General features: G+C 43.2%; 1 protein-coding gene across 1 annotated transcript in view; it reads right to left on the reverse strand.

Moving 5' to 3' along the window:
• The window catches only part of STAC (SH3 and cysteine rich domain), a 204,049-nt gene that overhangs the window by 98,695 nt on the left and 89,482 nt on the right, over positions 1-15,872 (reverse strand). The gene's annotated exons all lie outside the window — the stretch shown is intronic.

Raw genomic sequence — 15,872 nt, forward strand, 5'->3', positions numbered from 1 at the left:
GCCCGCCCCGCGCTGCCACGCCCGCGGCCACCTCTCCTAAGGCCGCACAGTTGTGACAGCCACTCGGCAGCGGGCTCGCGGGCTCGGGATGGTCCACCCGCCGGAGAAGGGGGTGGGGGGAGGCAGCTCCGGGGCGGGGCTTCGCAGCCCCCGAGGGAGCAGCTGGGCAGGAGGGGGCCGCGTCCTCAGGAGGCCCTGCGGGGAGGCAGGACGCGCACAGTAGGGTGGAGACAGGGGATGCTTTAGGAAGGAGAGGGAAAATTCAGACCAAACCCCGAATGGCTGATCCAGCCAGGAGGGACCACCTGCAGGAACTCCCTTCTTCTACACTCTGAGAAACAGCGACTCAAAGGGAGCTGGTGACTTAGCTAAGTTATTTATAGGGCTCAGTGACGGAGGAAGCCGGGATGGGGTTCCCCGGCTTGAGCACGCTCCTCTTTCCTCTGTTCAGTTTTGGAATAAGGCAAAGAGATCCTGCAGAGGGGATGTGCCCTAGTTTTGTTGTGCATTTCAGGGTTAAGCCCTTCACGTTTTTTACTTTATTTAATCCTTAGGGCCATCCGATTGGGCTGGGTAGTATCTCTCCCATTTCATAGATGAGAAAACTGGGGTTTTAGGGAGGCTAAGTAATTTGCTCTAAGTCACTAATCTGTAAATGGTGGAACTTGGATTTGAACTCATTTTGGCTTCAAAATCCATGCTTTTTTGGACTGTGGAGCCTCAAGTCTACACACACACACACACACACACATTTTCCATGAACTGTGATAAGGAAAAGCACAGGATAATGAGCGTGTACAAATGCAGCCTGAACTAGTGTGGGGCCACAGGGAGGTTTTCTAAGGAAGTAAAGGAAAGCCCCCCAGGGTCCATGGATAATTCCAGTTTTAGTGGGCAAGCATACTGGGGCTTACAATAAGGCACTCTTCATCTTTGGATTTTAAGAATTGAAGAGCAGCTAGAAGATGTCATCTTCCATTTTAGTAAATGCTTAGCTTCGATTAACACTAGTCATTCTCCAATAGCATAAGTTTTTTTTTTCCCTTTGGGTTTTTTTTTATAGCACTATTCACAATAGCTGAGACATGGAACCAACCTAAATGTTTAAGACAGAGGATTGGATAAAGAAGATGTGATATATGTAAACATTGGGATATTACTCAGCCATTAAAAAGAATGAAATAATGCCATTTGTGGCAACATGGATGGACCTAGAGATTATCATACTAAGAATTAAGTCACAGAGAAAGACAGATATCATATGATATCACTTGCATGTGGAATCTAAGGAACATGGCACAAATGAACTTATTTACAAAACAAACAGATTCATAGACATAGAAAACAAACTTATGGTTACCAGGGGGGAAGCAGCGGGGGAGGGATAAATTCCGAGTCTGGGATTTGCAGATATAAACTCCAATAGCATAAGTTTAAGTGTTGTCCCCTCGAGAGACATGTTAAATGAGCTAGTATATCCTTCCTCCTCACTCCACTCCCATCCTAGTAACAGAAATCCTTCATCTGATAAATCATAGCTACCTTCCCTAGGAAATTGTGGAATTACCTGTGGTTGCCAAAACAAATCAAGCCTTTAGTCATGTGTTTCTTTCACATAAATTCCCTTTCTATTTCATTCTTTGTTATTTAGCTAACTTCTTTTCTTCTTCAAAACACATCCCCAAACACTTATTACTCCTGAAATCTTCCCTGACTCCTTTAGTCTAATTTAGATTTCCAAACCAATGCTGTGTTCTCATGGTTAATAGGGAAGAACAAATCTGACTCCATATTAGATCTGTTCCTTTGGCTTTAACCCTGTGCTCTATCTCCTGTGCTTAGTCATGTTGGTTCTGCACGTTTTGTAAAAGAATGTTGCCAATAGCCTGAAATATACAGGGTAACCCACTCTCAAGGCTCTGATCTTTAAGGGTCTAACACTTTTCCATATAGAGATAAGTAGTTGCCGAACAGAGAATAAGGTTTGTCTTGTTGGAAGTTTAGATGAACATCATAACCTACGTGAACAGCTGCAAGGACAAAGGATTCTGACACCAAGAAGTCTGCACCAATCAACCATACCGTCCTACCCTTCTCAGTATAAAACAAGCCTGAATTCTGACTTGGGTAAGATGGTTCTCCAGGAAATGAGTCCCCTACTTTCTTGGTCTACTGGCTTTCCAAATAAAGTCGTAATTCCTTGCCCCAACACCTCATTTCCAGATTTATCGGCCTGATGTGCAGTGAGTGGAATGAGTTTGGACTCGGTAACAAATTTTGAGGAAGCCAGCCGGGGGCCCTGCTGCTCATGGCCAGGCAGCCCTGGCTTGGGAATTTTGGGGTAAGGCCCAAGCAGCTGCCAGGACCACTTGTCCTGAGGATCTTCCCTTCAAAATGCTCCAAAACGGCACCAGCCGCCCCAGTGCTTGGAAGTTGGAGCAAGAAATTGACATCTGGGAGCTGACAGGCTCCATACAGTAGGTAGGGTAAGCCGCTCTGGTGTGTACAGCTGGAAACTTTTTACCTCTATGTTTGGGGCTTTTTTCTCTGGAATAAACCAGTTCATTTTGTATTTGAGTGGGGTACCCTGCTGGAGAGACGAAATAGTTGCTGGACTTTTACCTGATTTGTGAACCAGTTCATTGCTTTCTTTGGATGCTAGCATTTGTGTGCATTGCTTGTATATTGTTTGTCTTGTATTTCTGTCTTTAAAAAATGCGGAATATTTCAACTATCTCTAAAGAAAGTCCTCTGTGGTGCATTTTGGATAAGTGGTCTGAGAATAACTAAAAACCCATGCCTAAGAGGAAGAGGAACAATGTGTGGCCATAGTACCTGCCCGGATCCCTACAAGGGGTTTATGCAGGTTAATCCCCATATACTGCCACTCTTGCCATGTTAATTAGACCATTTGTGGTCTCCTGTGTCACTGGTATATGCAAAACTCCAAGACCAGACTTGAGCATTTATTCAGAGTTTTCTATTTGTCCTTTGGGTTTTTTGCTTCATTTTGTTCTGGTACTATTTCTCCATTTACAGCCAAGTCAGTTTTATGATACTTAAAATTTTACTGATGTCAAATGGAGGAAAGGAACAGAAAAAACAAAAAACAAAACAAAACAAAACAAAACCTGTCTGTTCTTGTCTGAGAGAGGGACGTTCCCAGGAAGAATATAAAGGTTCCACCTGGTTCCTAAAATCACCAAAAGCCCCAGCCCAGAATTCAGCCCGGCCGGTTGATGCCACGGCAAAAATGATTAGAGAGGATCAGTTGCTATTTATGATTTTACAATAAAACGCTGAGGAATGGTGGCCTTTGAACGGCTCTATACAACTCTGCAATTATAGACATTCTTTGAAAAAGAGGGAAGAATGATAAACTCTCCTATGTGCAAGCATTTGTGCTATTACATTAGGGAAAGTAAGAAAAGGAAAGGAATGACAGGATATGTTGCTTCAAACCTTAACTCTTTCGGCTGAGCTCGCTGTCCAAAGTATCCACCCCCTCCACTGCCTTCCGTTCCTGAACAGTCAGCCCCAATTCCCGACACTGGAGCTCAGGAAGTGGTCGGACTGGCTCCCTCCCCTTATAGGGATCAATTAGAAAATCCTGTGTTAGTTCCTGGGGCACAGGGGCCTGGTCTGGTATTGTCATCTAAGACCTGACAGGGCACCCAGTCTGGACCAGGAACCACTCCCAGCACAGGACAATTTCCCCTGCTCCATTATCCCATGGGGGGCCTAAATGCAAACAGCCAGCAGACTGGGTTTAACAAAATTAAAGAAATTCAGCAAAACTAAGTGAAGACCTCTCTAAATTTTTGGAAAGGATTTATCATCTGTCTATAGCAGATCCTGAGGCCCCTGAAAATGCTAGAATGGTAAATGTAAGAAAATTGCAAAAAATTAGATGATACACTTGGAATGAACCCTTCTCCACTGGTAGAAGTTGCTTTTAAAGTGTTAATCAACAGGGAAACACTTATTCTGGAAACCCATCACTTTACCCAAGGTTACCCTATATCCTTCACCATCACCTCACTCAGCTCATGTTTTGGCTTCCTTGGTCCTAACCTGTCCTTCTTTGTTTTAGAGAATTTTACTTTACCAGCTGGATATGTGGGACTCGTACGCCTTGGTTTGGCATGATCCTAAGCCATTTCTTCACCACCATGGGGCCTACGTGGTGATAAAATGCCACATCTAAGGAAGTGGCTTCTGGGTTTTGGAAACTTAATCACAGCATGATGCTACATGCTCTCAGGACCTGCCTTAGTCTTGCACATTAAGGGGTAATGGCCCTCCAGGAAGTGCAAGGGAAACACCCAGGCGGCTTTCAAGAGAACCAATTTTTGTCCTAACGTCAGCAGCTTCCATTAACTTGGGTTCCATGATGTGCTGTTCTAACCTTGGACTCTTTTTTCCCCAAGGAGGCTGAAAAGAAAGGAGTCAAACAATACAGTAATTGGTATGATCTTTGGAAGTTATGCTTTGTTTGACTTGCTGGTATCTCTGGTATTTGGAAAATATCTTGTACATATTGGAGCAAAATTTATGTTTGTAGCAGGAATGTTTGTCTCAGGAGGAATTATAATTCTCTTTGGTGTATTGGACCAAGTTCCAGGAGGACCAGTGTTTATTGCCATGTGTTTTCTAGGGAGAATAACTGATGCAGTACTCGCATCTTCCATCTCTGCAAAGCCATTTCCAAATAGTGTGGCTGCAGTACTGGGAAGGCTTGAGACTTCTTCTAGCCTGGGACTAATAATGCTAGGGCTTCCCCCAGGTGGCTTCTTCAATCAATCCCTTGCCTATGGGGTGCCTTTTATTTTTCTGGGATACACAGTTACCCCTTAACATGTGTATTTCACCGAATTATGAGTCTGATTCAGCAAAACAATTGGAAAAAAAAAAAAAAGACAGGAACCTCTCATCTGGTAGAAGTTATATAAGAAGACCTCAAATCAACAACCTAAATTTCTACCTTAAGGAACTAGAAAAAGAAAAGCAAAAGGGGAAGGCAGGGAACACTGCAGTTAAGAGCAGAAGCCCTGTCTTCTAGGTCACTAATTCGTTCCTCTGCATCATCTCCTCTGCTTTGCACAGTCTTTAGATCTGTTCTCATCTCAGCCAATGAGCTAACCAATTCTACTTGGTTCTTCTTTATAGCTTCGATTTCATTTTTGATATATTTTATATCTCTAAACACTATCTCTTTTAGTTCCTTCAATACTTTAAGCACTCCTTTTTTGAAATCTTGATCTAGTAGGCTATGGATGTCTATTTCATTGATCATTCTTTCAGGGGATTTCTCTTGTTCTTTTAATTGGGAGGAAATCTTTGCAAATGAAACCGACAAAGGCTTGATCTCCAGAATATATAAGTAGCTCATACGACTTAATAAGAAACAACCAAACAACCCAATCCAAAGATGGGCAAAAGACCTGAACAAGCAATTCTCCAAGGAAGACATACAAATGATCAATAAGCACATGAAAAAATGCTCAATATCATTAATTATCAGAGAATGCAAATCAAAAGTACAGTGAGGTATCACCTCACACCAGTCAGAATGGCCATCATTCAAAAATCCACAAATGACAAATGCTGGAGAGGCTGTGGAGAAAGGGGAACCCTCCTACACTGCTGGTGGGAATGCAGTTTGGTGCAGCCACTGTGGAAAACAGTGTGGAGACTCCTCAAAAGACTAGGAATAGACTTACCATATGACCCAGGAATCCCACTCCTGGGCTTGGATCCAGAAGGAAATCTACTTCAGGATGACACCTGCACCCCAATGTTCATAGCAGCACTATTTACAATAGCCAAGACATGGAAACAGCCTAAATGTCCATCAACAGGTGACTGGATAAAGAAGAGGTGGTATATTTATACAATGGAATACTATTCAGCCATAAAAACCGGCAACATAACGCCATTTGCAGCAACATGGATGTTGCTGGAGAATGTCATTCTAAGTGAAGTAAGCCAGAAAGAGAAAGAAAAATACCGTATGAGATTGCTCATATGTGGAATCTAAAAAACAAAAAAATAAAGCATAAATACAAAACAGAAATAGACTCAGACATAGAATACAAACTTGTGGTTGCCAAGGGGGTGGAGGGTGGGAAGGGATAGATGGGATTTCAAAATTATAGAACAGATAAACAAGATTATACTGTATAGCACAGGGAAATATACACAAGATCTTATGGTAGCTCACAGAGAAAAATATGTGACAATGAATATATGTATGTTCATGTATAACTGAAAAATTGAGCTCTACAATTTGACACAACATTGTAAAATGATTATAAATCAATAAAAAAAAAAAGAGCAGAAGTCAACTGAATTAAAAACAGAATAACAAGAGAGAAAACCAATGAAGCCAAAGTCTTATTTGGGCCTGTCGTGTGGCCAGCAGAACGAATCTGGACTCTGAAACAATGGCAACCTTCCCTGAGTGATCAGTGACAAAGTACTCTGTCCTCCCGCAGGGCTCTGAGCTCCACTCGGCCAGGACTGCGCCGAGTTCATCCCGTTCCTCAGCCCGCAGCTTGTGGTGAGAGGAGACTGCTCCTGCAGCCCCCTGAGCTCTAAGATGGCCTAGGCGCTCATTACTCCAATTGTCCTGAGCACACTGAATGGAGAAAGACCCTGGATGCTTCTAGAAAATGCTGGAATTTAAAATCAAATAAGCTTCTTGATGTTGAAGATTCTGTCTGTGTTGGTTTAAGAGAGGATCTTAAACTGAGAGTCATACCGTCTGAGAATGTGGGGTTCAACGGTTTGTGGGGTCAGGGGTCTGCACAAAGGTCGTTAGGTCCACAGATCCTCTCAGGGAACAGAGGCGCTTTGTCTGAGTCTGTGCGCTGCTAGCAGAAATGGGGGGCGCTGTCTCTGTGTAGGATGCCTTGAGGCTGGAGTCACAGACACTGCTGCGGTGGGACCCAGACGATCATGCTTATTTAATTCCAGGTCCTGGCGTGATGAGAGTCCTCCCAAGTGGTCATGAAAGCCAGCCTTGAGCTGGTACTGAGGGGACACTGATGTACTGAAAGGGATGCCCAGAGGACGCTGCAGAGGACTGACGGGCTCCATGAACTGGAGGTTAGTGGATGGTAGACCAGCAGAGTAACTCCCAGAGGACACCTGATAAAGCACTGATATCCCTGAGCAGGAGTGTACATTTTCACGGTCCTGTGGGAGATACCCCTTCAGGATGAAATGGGGTGAGACCTCACAGAAGACTGGAAGTCCTGCTTTAGAAGCTGCAGTGACATTTCAGCCATAGCTGTCAGGATGACCTCTTTTCCACTGGAGGTTGGGAAATTCAAGTTCCAGAGAATTATCCTAAGTCTCGAGCCAGCAGCAGGACCCTGTGACTTTTGTAGCTTCCCTTCATGGTCCATTTCACTCTGGTTACTGGTTAAATATCTACCCAGCAGAAGTGGGAGGCATGCAGAAATTTATCTTCATACTTGAACTGGAAGCTCCCACTCTGGGTTCATTTACTTACTTGTTAATTTGTAAAGACAGCAAAGCCCTCCTCCTGATGGCATGTGACTGCCTTTAACAGTCACACTGCCAAGCAGAAGCGTGGATAATGCTTTCAACTTTCCCCTGTTGCTCTGCCCCAAGTTTGGATAAAGAGACTGGACCTTCATTCTGTGGACTTTGGCTTCTTGTAGAGCCACTTGGTAAAAAGAGCCTATCAAGACTACTTTAACTAGAACAGCCGTGCTTATGAAGGGTACAAAAGAGAACAGCAAAGGAAGGAAAAAGGGGGGATGGTCAGACTGTCCAGGGGTGGAGAACCGACAAGGAGAAAGGAGAGGGGGTCTCAGTGATGGAGTGGCTCTCCTTCACTGTCTGATGCATCAGAGTCATCATGGATAATGAGACATATGAGAAGGGCATAGGGTTTGGCAATTGGGCCCTTGATAATAATAATGGCTAACATGTCTTGGGTTTCTCCTACGCTATAGACATTTTTCTATATGGTATTTCATTTAATCTCTACAAAACCTTAACACGATCAAGATAGTTATCCTAGATTCCACCGTGAGCATGGGGTCAGAATTTGAACTCAGATGTATCCCGCTCCGGGGTCGAGTTTTGGCTCTGCTCTGCTGGCCCCCAAACAACAGCAGAACCCGGATTTGGTGAAGAAGTAGCCAGTCTTCAAGGGAAGGAGAGATGCAGCCTGAGAGGCAGAGGCATGATGGAAAACGCAGGGAGAGTCTTCACAGAATGAAGGCCTGCCCGCTCCATTCTTTTACCATCAGTTAGTAAGAACCACATCTACGCTTTGAAGGAGAAGCCAAGGGGCCAAGACAAATGAGGCGTTCAGCCTGTAAGGAAGGGCCGGGAGTCCTGCATTCATTGTCACCCTCTGGCTGCCCCGATGCAACTGCCTTCAAGCCCAGAGAAATCCAGTGCTTTGCCCCAAGTCTTACAGCCAACAACACAACAACAACAACAACACAACAGCCCCTACTCTGAGCAACTGTTCGTGCCAACCTGCAGTCCTCACAGCAACTCAGGACGGGTCTCTCCTCAGCACCACGGCCCGTCTTTAAATTTGGAGACTCGTCAGGGTGAGTATGATCCAGCTTACATCCTTACCACCTTGTCTTTTCTAAGGACCAATTAATAAGAACAAGAGCAACACGAATACTGAGGTAATATCTGAACGGCACCGTTGGCTGCACCGGAATCGTCTCCACTGGAGACGCCTGGAAGAGGGCACGAGGTCCACGTGTCTTGCAGCTGCTTTCTGGTTAAGGGCTGCCTCTTCTCTCTGAACAGAGCAGACATGGGCTGCTTCTAGCTGGTTGTAGCCCCTGTGAGACGGAGGATGACGTGAATCTTGATTCTCCGTTTAGTGGAAGGGCCATGAACTTAAACTCCAAATATTCCAGCTCTTCCACTCAAAAGCAGTGAGAACTTACACAATTGATTTGATCTCAGCTTTGGTTTCCTCGAGTCCCGAAGGGCTAAGAAGCCCTGTGTGAGCTGTGTTTTTCTGTTCATTACAGCCAGATGCACACACAGTTATCAAAAGCGGATCTTTTCTACATTTCTGAAATTATTAACATCTCCTATCTGAGGAGGTCACAGGCAGGAAATACCTAAAGTTTCTTCTTGGCTGGTCATTAGCATTTCCCTTTACGTATTCTCTTCCATGCATTCAGGGTCACAGTTTTAAGAGGCACAGGGTTCAGCTCACCCTGGCCTTTCTGCTCTTCAGAAACGCCTGGTCTGTTCCCCCTCCCAGCTCTGACCCTTGCCGCTGTGCCCTGCAGCTGAGAATCCACCCCCCACCCCATTATTCCCCATGGCCAGCAGACCTCGGCGTCCAACGGCTGAAACATCCTGCTTCTTTCCCTTCTTGCTCGGTGTCCTTTAGAATGTAAGCTCCATGAGGCCAAGGGCCTGGTCTCTCTTCTTCATCACGTATCTCTGATATTTAGGTGCGCGTACAATAGGTGCTCAGTGAATGTGTGTTAAATGAATGAAAGATCAAATGTCAGTGCTGGAGAGGAACTTGTAGATCAAATAAAAATCTGTTTTGTTTTTATTAGAGGGGAAAATGGAAGCTCACCTACGTTAAATACTTGTCCAAAGTCAACTAATACGTGGTACAATGAACCCGTGTCTGCTTACATGCCCACCAACCCCAACGGTCTTTGCTTTATTCAGCTTTGGAACCTATGACCAACCTGCCAGCAGCACACATTTCTTCTCCAAGTCTTCAAACTTATCGTGATATTATGCATAGTATTGCTAAAGACTCATTTCCAAAATAAGAGCTTTATCATTATTCAGGCACTATTCAAAAAGAATATGGAAGAAAAGTAAAAACCTTCCAAAATTCCACCACCTTCCAGAAATAACTATTAGAGTTTTTGTAAGCCTCCTTCTAGAAGCACCTACATATATGGGTATGTTCTAGATTTATATATATTTACATAAAAATGATCTCAGGGCATGAAATGTTTCTGTAACTTCCTTTCCCTTCAGTAATATGCCATAGAGATCGTTCTGCATCCATGAATATATGTGTACATTATCCGTTTTAATGAGTGTATATTCCACTGTATAATGCCCCATGATTTATTCATGAAGGATCATTTATGCTTTTTGCTAAGGACTATTAGAGAGCAATTAAAAACTCACTCTCTCTTATTCTTACATATCAACTTGGAAACGTTAAGTTCTATTAGCCCCATTCTATAGATGAGGTCAGAGGAAGCCTGAGAGGCGTTATGACCTCCCTAACAGGACACGGTGAGTGCGCAGTAGGGATTCTGGCCACATCTTCAGACTCTGAACCTCAGGCTCCCGACATGTAGATCAGCGGTCTCAGTGTGATCACTGCTGTATGAGAGGCCTGCACGCCGGGTTTGAGGGCACAGGGAGGGGAAGGATGGTGCCCACCAAGTGGAAGGGATGTTCTGGAAGGTTCCAGTGGAATCTGAAAGGTGGCCTACACTTTTTCTGGAATGTACAGTATCAATACAGACATGGAAGGGTGTTTGTGTAGGGGTGTTCCGGTTTGGGTCTGAGAAAAGCAGTTTCTTTTCTTTGAGAGTGACATTTACTGATCACGGACACCATGCTCAAAAAAGGGAAAGGCTGGAGAAATTCCCTCAATAATAGTTTTAGGTGCTTTTACAAATGGCTCCTGGGGAAAGTTGGATCTCAGTTAGCCAGGGGGGGAACAGCACTGGTTAGTAACAGAAGGAAGAAACAAAGCATCTCAAGGATTTCTGGAAGATGAAATGGGCCGCAGGGTAAGAAACGTCAGCGTTCAGAGAGTTCTGAGAGACACAGAGAGAATCCTCCTGCCAGGAAACCAGACACACAGCCCTGGTTCCCTCGGAAGCAGGAACCCATTTGGTAGACGGGGCCCTACAATTCAAATATATGTGTAACTTGCACATGGACAACCTCTAAAGGATTATGAATATTCCATTTGTGCTGTTAATCACGATGCATCTTAAATGTCACCCCTTGAAGACTGACATTCAAAACACAGAACGGGAACTCCAGCAAACACGCATAATAGCTCCTGCTCTTTATCCGTAAAGCTTAGCACTTATTTTGAACTATGCTCTAAAAGCTTACAGAGTCATGCTGAGGGGGCCAGTGAATCTCAAAAATTCTCTTTACAATGTTTTCCAGGGAGGGATTATGTTACTGCTCGGTCCTTCTGCCTTCTGGAACCCTCTGTGTTCCTCCATTAACTCATTTGGCAGCCACAAGCCATCCGTCAGGCACTTGACAATTGGCCTGGAAAAGATGACTCAGGCTTTAAGCCTTAAATGCCCGTTTCTTCCCTCCATAGCCAAGGCAATCTTAGCCACAGTGCCTAGACCTAGGAAACAGATCTGTCTTTAATTCTTGCAGAGTTGGCCAGAAAGATGAGGATTTTGTCTCCTTAGTTAATCATGATAACTCACCAGATGCAGGGTATGGTGGGAGATGGCATCGATGGAGTGGTTATTTAACAGGCCTTTGGACGGGGTGGTTGCCTGCATCTCAGTCCCGTTTCCTCCTTGAAATACAGGCTGCTGAAATGCCCAAGTCTACCACACCATGTCCAAGGACACTGAGGAAGCCCAGGCTGGCTGGTGACTCTCTGTACTGCGCGGGATCACTGAGTTCCTTAGAATGCAGTGGGAGCTGCTCATGTAGACCATGAGATACACACCCGGATTTTAAATAAGATCTGCTCTGTTTTACCATTTGTTTTTCCTCAACACCACTTATCTAGCGAATCACCATGTCTTGTTGGTTCTGCCTCTTGTGTGGACATGGGGGTAAGGAGTTATTATGCATCTGAAGGTATCTGAGATCATTACAAAATGAGGTAGAGATGTCTAAATAAGTGAAGTCCTTATTTTATTCACTGATTTATTTATCGACAGATGCCAAGACCTGCTGTGCACCAGGCACTCCATGAGCTGCAGGAGTAGAGAGACGTAAGTGCATATTCCCTGACCCAGAGGGAAAATCCAGCTTAACAAGGAAGGCAGAGCTGGGGACGAAGAGTAACCATGTGTATGAAGAGAGGGCCGGGGAAGCCGGGGGAAAAGAGAACTAACTCCATGGAGAAGCGAGGGGGAGGTTCACCAAAGGGGGAAAAAAATTAATATTGGAAGGAAAGTGGTAGTTTTCCAAAAGGAGCAGAAGAAAAGTCATTCTTGGCATCTTAAGATGAGTACACTTCTCTGCTTATATTTCCCGGGGCTATTTATTTTATTATTGCTACTTGGGGGGTATTGAAGGGACCTAGAATTGTCACCATTCTCCTTTCCCATTGAATTTGTTTTGGTAATTGTCCCAGTATAACCCTATTCTCACTCAAAATTCCCTTCCTTTAATGACACCCACTAACATGTTTTTAAAATATATATTTCAGATACGTATGCATATTGGAAAATATGTGGAGTTAATCTGTGTGTATGAGTGTTTTAAATTGCATAAAACATATTGTGTGTAGCATATTTCCTCTTTCTAACCTATTTCAGGAAACAGTTTGACTTTTTTAAACAAGATTAAAAGTAAAATATGTAAAGATCATTTAAGATGGATGAAGGCCATGTTACTGAACGTATCCTCTTTCGTTGTCATATAGAATTAGGTTGCGTGAATCTGTCATAATTTATTTAATTCATCATCTGTTGATGGTTAGGTTGTTTCCATCATGAACAGTACTGCTTTGGACATTCCCATATGTGGCTTTTGGTGCCAATGCATAAGCAGGAATTATGGTTCCAGCTGTTTTCTCCAGCATGGCTACTGTCTTATTTTAAATTTTATCACTGTGGCTTTATTTGCAACTCACTGATGATGAATAAAACACCTTGTCATGTGTTTATTGGACGTTTGCATTCTGTCACAGAAGGAGAGAAAAAGAAGCCAGACAAAAAAAAGTACCTATTATATTACGTAATTTATATGAAGTTCAAGGACAATGGTTACCTTTTGGGAAGAAGGACAGTTTATAATTGCAGAGCAGGACTGCGGCTTTCTAGGGGGCCAGCTCACTGAACTACGCACAAAACATCAATTTAGACAGTTTATGAGTGGCAGATAAACGGTCCACATAAAGTGACTAGTCTTCCACTTGTGAGAAGATGGAGAAGATACACTTTTCCCTAGTCTTCCCACTAAGGATGGCTGCAGAACAAACACAAGAACACTCTGAAAGGTGAAGAGAAGAAGGCAGACTGGCTCGGGATTTCAGGACCCAGGGACTGACACAGGAGTGAGTTTCTGGGATTTTTGTTTTGCCGCATGTACCCCAGACTTGGAGCTGAAGGAGCTCGTAAACCAGAAATGCTAAACAGAACAGACAAAATAAAAATGGCCAACAAAAAGCTTCCTCCAGAATACTAATAGGGCGTTCACTATCAGTTACACCCTGTACTAGAATTTGGGGGGTGCAGAGGTGATGGAAAGAGAAATGCCTGCTATCCTGGGGCACACGGTATTGCAGGGATACAGATAAGGCTGGAATTCACTCTAATAGTGTGAAACATGATGGATTACGGACATTTGTAGCACCATGGTTCTACATCGAAAGATGCAGAATTAGAGGCATTTAAATTTAACAGGTGGTTGGGGAAGGTTTTTTCTGAGGAACTGATATCTCAACTGAGTCCAAAGGGTGGCTTAAGTAGGGGAAAGAGATGAGGGAGAGGATGGAGGTTCCGGGTGTTGTTGAGTGGGGAATCAGAGTGCTCCAGACACAAGGAACGGCTAAGAATGAGAGGATTTCCCACTCTTGAGTGTGATTTATTCAAGGGTCAAGGCTGATGAAGAGCAGGGGTTTCACTAAGTGTTTAGAAGATGAATGAGTGAGCAGACACGTTAAGGTTTGTTTTCCTGTATCAGTGAACATAAGGATATACAAAACTGTCACTTTCTTTGCTTGAGGAACTTGTGGCTATTCATCCATCCTTCCGTCCATCCACCCACCCACCCACCCACCTACATACCTACCTTCTTACTTATATATCCATCCATCAAACTAGTTATTTTGCAATTATAGTTTCTAGATTAACTAGTTTTCCCACTCCAGGTGATTTTACTCATACAAAAAAAAATCTGATATTTTAGATAATCTGAGTAGCCTACCTCTAAGTAAATGTACAATTTCCACTACATTTGCTTTCTTTTAATATTAAAAAACTTCCAGACTCCTGTATCTGCCCTCAGAATTCTTAGGAACCTGGAGAAGTCATTCCTCTGTTTCCATATTCTTTTTCTGTTCTCTCCTTCTGTTTCTCTTTTCTTCTTCGGGATTTACTTCCCCCGATTCCACATCACATAGCCCCAGACTTTTGGGGCTCAAAGAGGTCTTGGAAAAGCAAACCAGTCCATCCTCTGTACTTCACAAATGAGAAAACCGAGCAGGTGATAATGTCTATCCACGGTTATCCAACCTTCTAACCCTAGTTATTTCACTAAGTGACAGCCCCTGTGTTTTTAAAACATTCTCTTCTCAATAGCCAGCCTTCTGGTCTCTACTGTAAGAAATAAAATAAAATAAGCACAGACTGTTTTGGGGGGTTTGGGGAGAAAATAATTTTTTATATATATGCATCTTGCTTCATAAAATATCACCTTTGAGGCCATATTGATATTTTTAATTGAAGTATAGCTGATTTAAATGCTGTGTTAGTTTCTGGTGTACAGCATAGTAATTCAGTTATACATATATCATTTTTCATATTCTTTTTCATTATAGGTTATTACAAGATATTGAATTTAGTTCCCTGTGCTCTACAGTAGTTTATCTGTTTTATATACAGTAGTGTGTATCTGTTAATCCCAAACTCCTAATTTATTCCTCCCCCCTTTCCCCTTTGGTAACTGTAAGTTTGATTTCTATGTCTATGAGTCTCTTTCTGTTTTGTAAGTAAGTTCATTTGTGTCATTTTCTTTATTCCATATTTAACTGGTATCATGATATTTGACTTACTTCACTTAGTATGATAATCTCAGCTCCATGCATGTTGCTGCAAATGGCATTATTTCACACTTTTTTATGGCTGAGAAGTCCTCCATCATGAATATATACACACACAATATCTTCTTCATCTGCATTGCTATTTCTTTACAAACTGTACATGCACACTCTTGATGGGAAGTCCTATTGGGAGCTCTTGGCTCTTCACATTATATTTCGGGGGAGATGTAAATGACTGACTGGGTGGATTACTCTTAATTGTTATGATATGTAACAAAGGAATTATGAGCTGAAAAGTGGAAATTATTGGATGATGAAGATACACTGGGGAATCTCAAGGCTCATGGAGGGTTTTTTCCCCCAGGTTATAAAAACAAACTTTTAAAGGAAATTTTAAAACATTTTAGGTTATTTCTGTTGCACATCCCTACACGGTGGACCAATTCCCAATTCCCAAACTCTCAAAAGCAGGCTAATTATAGAGCAATGACTGACAATGGATAATGACAAACTGTGAAATTCAGAGTTGTTTTCATCATAGCATCTAAGAGAAGGGAAACGAAGGCCTCCTGCACGTCCTCAGCGGCCCAAGCGCCAGCAAAGTTGTCTGGAGGTGTTGTGAGAGGGTCATGGGGCTGCTCTTCTTTTTAAGAAAGTGAACCCTTAGAAATGTGATCATTTTGAAAAAACCAAGGAGAGAAAAGTACTACCTCATACACAAAACCCTTACAGTTGTGGAAGCGATGTTGACTACGAAAATACGACGTGAATTTCAGTATCGGGAGACTATGTGACTACAGCCACGCATGTATCTAACTAAAGAGGAAGCAGGCACCTCAGAAAAGAGGGATAATTTACAAGCCTCACTCATTAGAACAAACAAAGT

This window comes from Camelus dromedarius, chromosome 17, assembly GCF_036321535.1.
Source record: "Camelus dromedarius isolate mCamDro1 chromosome 17, mCamDro1.pat, whole genome shotgun sequence".
Classification (NCBI taxonomy): Eukaryota; Metazoa; Chordata; class Mammalia; order Artiodactyla; family Camelidae; genus Camelus; species Camelus dromedarius.